General features: G+C 38.9%; 1 protein-coding gene across 2 annotated transcripts in view; it reads right to left on the reverse strand.

The window, feature by feature from the left end:
* LOC106883657 (universal stress protein YxiE) overlaps positions 1-8,088 on the reverse strand; it is a 163,809-nt gene that overhangs the window by 151,674 nt on the left and 4,047 nt on the right. The window lies entirely within an intron of this gene.

Here is an 8,088-nt window from a genome sequence, read left to right on the forward strand (position 1 = left end):
TTCTCTCTCTCCCTCTCTCTCTCTCTCGCTCTCTCTCCTATGCATTATTCACTCACAAGAGCTTCTCATAGTAGCACCTCCATGCCTCATTTTTTGTTTGGTGGGGGAGCCTCAAAAAGAGCTTTATCTCAAAAGCTTCTGTGCTCCAGAGCTGTACAACCTAAGAGGGTAAAAGACAACCTCACTACTGCTATTGTTTTGACAAAATGCACCCAATACATTCCGTTAAGGGTCTGGAAAATGAATGGAGGATGACAAATGGTCACAAAGTACCATTGATCTTGTAAACTAAGATGCACCCAATACATTATATAAAGCTGTTGGTAACTAGAAGAGAATATAAACATTTTTTTTAAATGGAGGATGATGATGACTTATTGCTAACACTCACCTTACTGACTGCATCTCTGAGCATGACTCGTATCTCTCACACGCCATACATTCATTCACTCTCATACACACATATGTATAACATCATCATCATCGTCGTCATCATCATCACCATCTGGGAGGAAAGTAACTCAGAATAGCAGCTAACTCAAATTATGGAAATCCATCCAATGCATGCAAGTATGAAAAGTGGATGTAAAACAATGACGATGATGACAAGGATGATGGTGACAACAATAATGACAATGATGATGATATTAAACATATGTGTGCATGAGAGGGAATGAATGTATGATGTGTGAGATATACAAGTCTTGTATAGAGATGCAGTGAGTAAGGCAAGTGTCAGTAATGAGTCATCATTATCATTGTCATTTTATTATCTACTTTTCCAAGCTTGAGTGCAGCCAAACAGAATTTTCAGCTTCCTGTTACCAAACTTCACCTGTTTCCGGTAAGATAATATTTTCCCATGGCTGAGGATATATTTTCAGGGAAGACTGAAAAGGATGGACACTGCTTCGATGACTGTGACACTCATTTACAACTATCACATGAAGTCAGGGTAAGGAGACAGTAACAATCACACATACATATATGTATGTATGTATGTATGTCAGTGAGTGGGAGAACAATGTCTGTCATCGCCACAGATGGAGGAAGCAGGTTAAGGAAGGGATCAACACTTTTAAGAGAGCACGTATCCAGCATGAAGAACTTAAACGAGCTGAGCGAAAGCGCACGGCTCGTATAGTGAATGGGGAAAGGTTGGTCTGCTATGTTTGCAGTCATGTATGCTTGTCAAGAGCAGGGCTCATTAGCCACCAATGGAGCCGCAAATGCAAAATACAAGTTAGTCCTAGAGCGCACAATGTTCCTGAAGGTCGGCAATGGTCTTCCTCGGTCACGAGTGGACGGCCATCATATATGTATGTATGTATATATGCAATGTGTGTGTGTGTGTGTGTGTGTATTTATCAAAACTGGTATGAGAGTTCACTTGATCTGATCAACAGAACAGACTGGTCATAAAATTAACATGCAAGTGGTTGAGCACTCCACAGACACGCATACCCTTAACATATCTCACAGAGAGATTCAACAGGACTTCAGAGTGCAACGAGCCTGGCCCCTTTTGAATTACAGGTACAACTCAGGAGCAATGGGAAACAAAGTGTCATACTGAAGAACACAACATAAAGCCAGGTATCAAACTCACAACCTTACAATCATGAGCAGAATGTGCTAACCACTAACCTACACACCTTTTCACACACACACACACACACACACACACACACACACACGTGATGGGCTTCTTTCAGATTTCATTAACTAAATTTACTCACATGGCTTTGGTGGGCACAGAACTGTAGTATAAAACTAAGGTGTCACACAATGGAATTGAACCTGGAACCATGTGGAGTATAGCAATAAATTTAACATGAAAATAGCAGTTATTAGGGTTTAGTCTTTGGACTCTTCTCTGCTCATTATAGTCTTCCAAGTTATGAGAGAGGAATTTAAGATCAGATGTCTCTGGAAACTCCTATATATTGACAGCCTGGTTGCTATAGCTGTTTCTATAGATTTCAAGAAGAAATTCTAGACATGGAACCTGGTGCCATTAGGGAAATGATCATGCTTAACATAGAAAAAGAGTCAGTAGGAATTCTATGTGGTGTAGCCAGTGTATGCATACACAAGAAGGCAGACTTCATATGCAACAGGTACACAGGGGCAATAGTAAGGTGGCTCTCTGGGAATAATTGGTGACTTTTGTTACCTAGTTGACTTACTTAACAGTAGGAGTCAGTGTTCTGAAAACATAGTAGCCAGAATAAGAATGTATTGGAAATAGCAACATCTCAGAGTAATGGGCAGAATGAATGTTACTTATGTATAATATACATTATCACACTTATGTATGACAGCATTGTATGCTAGTGAGACATTAACCTTGAATGCAGATGTTTTGCAAAGACAAGATAGAAATGAAATAAGTATATTTACATTATTTACATTTGACGGATATTTGTCCTCATCTTGTTTGTTGTTAACACGTTTCAGCTGATATACCCTCCAGCCTTCTTCAGGTGTCTTGGGGAAATTTCAAACCTGGGTTCTCATTCCTAAGGTATTTTTTCGATGTTGTTGTTGTTATTATTATTATTATTATTATTATTATTATTATTATTAGTCAGGTCACGCCTGGAATTGAACTCAGAATCTTGGGGTTAGTAGCCCACGCTCTTAACCACTATGCCATATGCCCATAAATAATGTAAATAATGTACATAATTCCTCATCTCTTAAATATAGAACTGTGAAATAGGTATGTGCATCTGGATTGAATGTGTTATATTAGTGTATGTGAATGACAGAATTCAAATAAATTGAGAGAAAAACTGAACATGAGAAGAATTAGATTTCCACTTGCCTGACATCATCAGTGCCAGTCCCACTATACAATAATGTGTGAAAGAAACTCTGGACTCCATCCATCTTACATCTCTTAAATCCATAGTCCCAGACAAAACTATTGCTGCATCTATTGACAGAACTCTTTCTGTCCCTCATTCTATAAACACTGACTTCACTCTCATTTTCAGATTCGTCCCCTTTTCTTTCTTTTTCTTTTCCAATGAGGTACCAGTTGCCACATCTAATAATACCCACTCTTACATGGACAAAACTAACTTTCATTCCTACCCAACAGTCTCCAACCATTACATTATCCACTCACCTGGTAAAAATCTATCTTTAACATAGTTAGAGCCATACACTAATGACCGGTCCTTCTCTTCAGGATCAAAAGATACTTCAGCCCCAACAATTATTGATGCTCTACAAAGCTCAGATGATGTTCGCAATGGAGTATTACTCTGCCTTCTAAGACAGTACTATTACACACAGTGACATCCTACATCACATCCAAAGAAGAACTACTTGGCAGATTGGCATAATGTCTCCCACAGACACATTCAAATAACCTCTGTGCCACCACAAGAGTGCAATCTTCTCATTTTGCCTTTTCTTCTATTACTGGCTTAACCTTTACTCATCCCTGCTCACTATGGTCATCCTACTCCAACTCAAGCAGTGGGATGGTTGGATACTCAGGTCATCCTACTCCTCACCACTCTTGTATCCAACCCTACCAAGCCCCACTCTAATCACTATTCCCAGCTTTCCATTTCTGAATATCTGTAACTCGAAATTCTCTTCTCGCTTCTATCTTTCTTGCAAGTGTTGACTTACATAGGTTGAAGAGGGATACTAATGGCATCAGTGTCACAAATCTAGGAAAGCTGCCAAAGGCCATGGGCACTTCCCATTCCTCAAGACCCAGCAAGTAAAAAAAAAAAGCTCTTTGACAGAAATTAAGAATGCAATTTTAAGTAGATTACAGTAGAGGAAAAGAGGTGCAGAGAAAAATGAGAATAACAAACTTCCAAAAGTAACAGCTTTAAATTTTGGTGCAACATCAACCATTAGTTCCACTCTTTAAAGTATAACATTGTCATCTACATCCACTCCTGTCTCAAGTAATCAAGAGCAATCCCTTAAGAGGAAATACCCAAATCTGGAGTAGCAATGGAGTTTGTAATCCAAGACACAGATCCAAAGTAATGTAACATTAAAAATACCAAAACAGTGAATTACTGGAATCTTATGTTGAAATCATGATAGCGACCTTTCAGACTAACACAAACTGTATAATGGAGCAGGAAGAGAGAAAAGTCAGACAAGATATACCAAACTGACCTCACCTGTGCTTGTGAAGACAGAATGGTTGGTGTTTGGAAGGGCATCCAGCCATAAAAAAACCCTGTCAAAACAGATACAGAAGTATGGTGCCTAGCCAGCCCCTGTCAAACTGTCCAGCTCATACTGGTATGAAAGGAAGGCATTAAACAACAATGGTGATGATGATGATTTACTAAAAGTGTGAAAATCTAGCTCATATGTATCACAAAGATTTTGATTATGGTAACCTTCTACTAGTGTTTACTTGTTTTGTTCACTTGTAACAGTGAACAAAAATAAGGTCCTACAGTTAGAAGATCTGAATGTACATGTTGCTATGAATCTCAGTGAGTTTCTGAAAACAAATTTTAAAGGAAATTAAAACAGAATTTAAAGAATATGAATTGAAGGCGAGGGTTTGAGTGTAAATGTCCAGCTTCAAATAATAGCAATGGAAAAAATTTATATAAACAAATGAGATGTGTGTATGACTTACTAGCTATGGTGGATTGGTGGAAGAAATATCTCAGGAAAGTGTGAAGTTTAAGATGGAAATATTTCTTTCTTTTCTGGACTCTCTCTAAACTCTAAACTCACAAAACATACAGTTTTGCCCACTGATTGGAAATCAATTTTTTTCTTTCCTTTCTTCAGTAAATTGGAAAATAATTGGTTTTGATACGAAATCGTGATTGAACCAAATTCAATGACTGGCACCTGTATCAGTGGAGCGCTAAGAGCACCGTCCGAGCAGCTGTCTGGCTTCCTTGCCAGTGGCACATAAATAGCACCATTTGAGCATGATCATTACCAACGTCGCCCTCCTGGCACTTGTGCCGGTGGCACATGAAAAAGTATTCGAGCAAGGTCGTTGCCAGTGCCGCTGGACTGACTCCTGTGCAGGTGGCACGTAAAAAACACCATTTGAGTGTGGCCATTGCCAGTACCGCCTGACTAGCCCTCGTGCCGGTGGGCACATAAAAGCACCTACTACACTCTTAGAGTGGTTGGCGTTAGGAAGGGCATCCAGCTGTAGAAACTCTGCCAAATCAGATTGGAGCCTGGTGCAGCCATCTGGTTCACCGGTCCTCAGTCAAATCGTCCAACCCATGCTAGCATGGAAGGCGAACGTTAAACGATGATGATGGGATGGAGTGGTGAGGGCCAATCTCAGAAAGTTAGAGCTCACGGAGAAAATGACAATGGACCAAGATGTCTGGTGATATGAGGTTCTAGAGAAGAACTGCCTCCATCTGTGAACCTGAGTGCTAGAAGCACCGTGTTCCACCAACATGTAAGAATAAACTTTTCACACAACCTACCCTAAGACACTGAACTACATCTTCTCTTCTAAACTGCATCTTTCTCTTTCTCACATTTCCTATGATTGTCTCCCACTTCCCTTCCCTGCCCTCACTGTCCTACTTACTGTATCGTTGCTTCCCCACCCCATCTTTATACCCAGGTTTTCGCCAGTCACTGCAATCCCCACTCTCAACTCTCACCTTCTTGGCAATACCTGGTCACATATATCATGACCTCCGTACCTTGAGGGCATGCCCTGGCAATTGCCCCCATTTATCTCTCTCTCTCTCTCTTTCTCTCTCCCTCTCTCTCTTTCTCTCTCTCTCTCTTCCTATTTATGTTCTGATCCTTGTTACTTGTGAATATACCCTGGTATTTCAGCACCATCTCTTTCTTGCTCTCTCTTACACTTTTGCTGTTTCCCACACTCTCCTTCTTTCCCTTGCTCTCCCTCTGGCTGGGTAGCCATGTATCTCCTCTATAGCAGCACACCAGTTTCTGCCCTCATTCTTAATCACACTCTCTCTCTCTCCATTTCTTGCTTTTTCCTCTGACTAGGTAACCAAGTATCTCCTTTACATCAGCACACCTGCTTCTGTCCTCTTTCTTGTACATCTCTTTCCACCCCCTCTCTCTCTATCTCTCTCTCTCTCTCTTCCTCTCATTCTCTCTCTTCCTCTCACTCTCTCACTCTCTCTTTTCTCTCTCTCTTTCTAGTTGGGTAACTATGTACCTCCTTTATAACAAAACACCTGTTTCTGTCTCTCTGTCACACTCTAACCTTTCATCATCTGACACAAGATCACCTCCTCCAATGCCCCTTTCCCTCTCAAAATTCCTTGTCTTGCAAGTTTCTTGGTAACCCTGCCAGTACTGGTGCCATGTAAAAAAACATCCAGTTCACACTTTAATGTAATTGGCATTTGGAAGGGCATCTAACTGTGAAAATCATGCCAAAACTGACCTCACCTGTGCTGGTGCCACATAAAAACCACTAAGTCTACTCTGCAGAGTGGTTGGTGTTAGAAAGGGCAACCAGCTTTAAAAACCCTACCAAAACAGACACAGTAGCCTGGAGTAGTCTTCTACCTGGCTGGCTCCTATCAACCATCCTACCCATGCTAGCATGGAAGACAGACATTAAATGATGATGATGATGCTATATATATATATATATATATATATATATATATATATATATATATATATGCATATATATATATATGACAGGCTTCTTACAGTTCCCATCTACAAAATCCTCTCACAAGGCTTTGGTCATCTGAATGTTATAGTAGAAGAACACTCATCCAAAGTGCCAAGAAGTAGGACTGAACCCAGGATAATGTCATTGGGAAGCAAGCTTCTTATCACACAATCATGCTTGTTTATTTTCAAGAGTAAAACTTCTGAAGAATCATTTCACTGCACAAAGGTACAGCAAAGTTTGAAATGACTTTCACTCATGCACATGGAAAATACACACATCACACACACAGTGACTTCAAACCAATAATGAAGCAGTTCTCTGCAAAGAAATTTTGCAAACGTTTGTGTTTAACACTTAAGTGATAATAGATAATTCATTATAATTCCATAGAGTACCATTTCCATTTGCATGGAATACAAGTCGAGTATCATTTATATGGGGAAATTACGTGTGTTTTTTTTTTTAAAGGATATGTTGATTAATATCTGTTGTGTACTATGATTTTTGTTTTATTTTGGGGTTTTGTTTGTTTCTTTAATGTCTAGGCACTGATTTTGTGGGAAGCATCAACAAATTTATGTTTAATCTAATTGAATATTTAACATTTTAGTTTCTGTAGAACATGGATTAGCAGATTCTATAGGTATCAAAAGAAGCCCATAATCTTACTGAGATATGTACAGCCACTACACAGTAAGCGTTATGTCATTTTAGAAACGATCTTAGATCAAGATTATCCAAATTCTGAAGAAGAGTTTCCTTCCACGCTTTATACTACCAATTATAAAAATTTGATAAGCTTTCAAATCAGGGAAAATTATTGAAAATGGCACTAACTGAAGAACTCTCCCTTCCATAATAATACTTCAGTATTTTGGTACCAACCAATCCATGACTGCCTTTGCTTCTGTAATACAAACTTACTGTTTTTAAATTTATAATGATAGTTATTTTACTAAATTCTTCATTATGTTAAAAATAAATTGAAACAAAAGCAGTTATTTCAACAGAAATATGGTAATGAACAGGTAAAATGTATGTTATCATTTACAACATAGCCTCAGTAGTCAAAGAATCTAGCATCAGATGAAATAAAATAAGACTATTTTTTAAATTGTTTTTTTAGAATTTATCATCATCATCATCAGCAGTAGCATTGTTTTAATATCTACTTTTCTATGTTTGTATTAGTTAAATGAAACTCATTTGCTAGATGTCCTTCCTGTTTCCAAGCTAGGTGATATTTCTCCCATGGCCAGAAATGATTTTACAGAAGAATGGAAGTGAAGAACAATGCTTGTACAATAATTGGGTGCATTTACAAAAATCATGAAATATCAAGACAAAGAGACACAAACATCCCTCTGTGCACACACACACACACACACACACACACACACACACACACACACACACACACACACACACACACACAC

Source organism: Octopus bimaculoides, chromosome 16, assembly GCF_001194135.2.
Source record: "Octopus bimaculoides isolate UCB-OBI-ISO-001 chromosome 16, ASM119413v2, whole genome shotgun sequence".
Classification (NCBI taxonomy): Eukaryota; Metazoa; Mollusca; class Cephalopoda; order Octopoda; family Octopodidae; genus Octopus; species Octopus bimaculoides.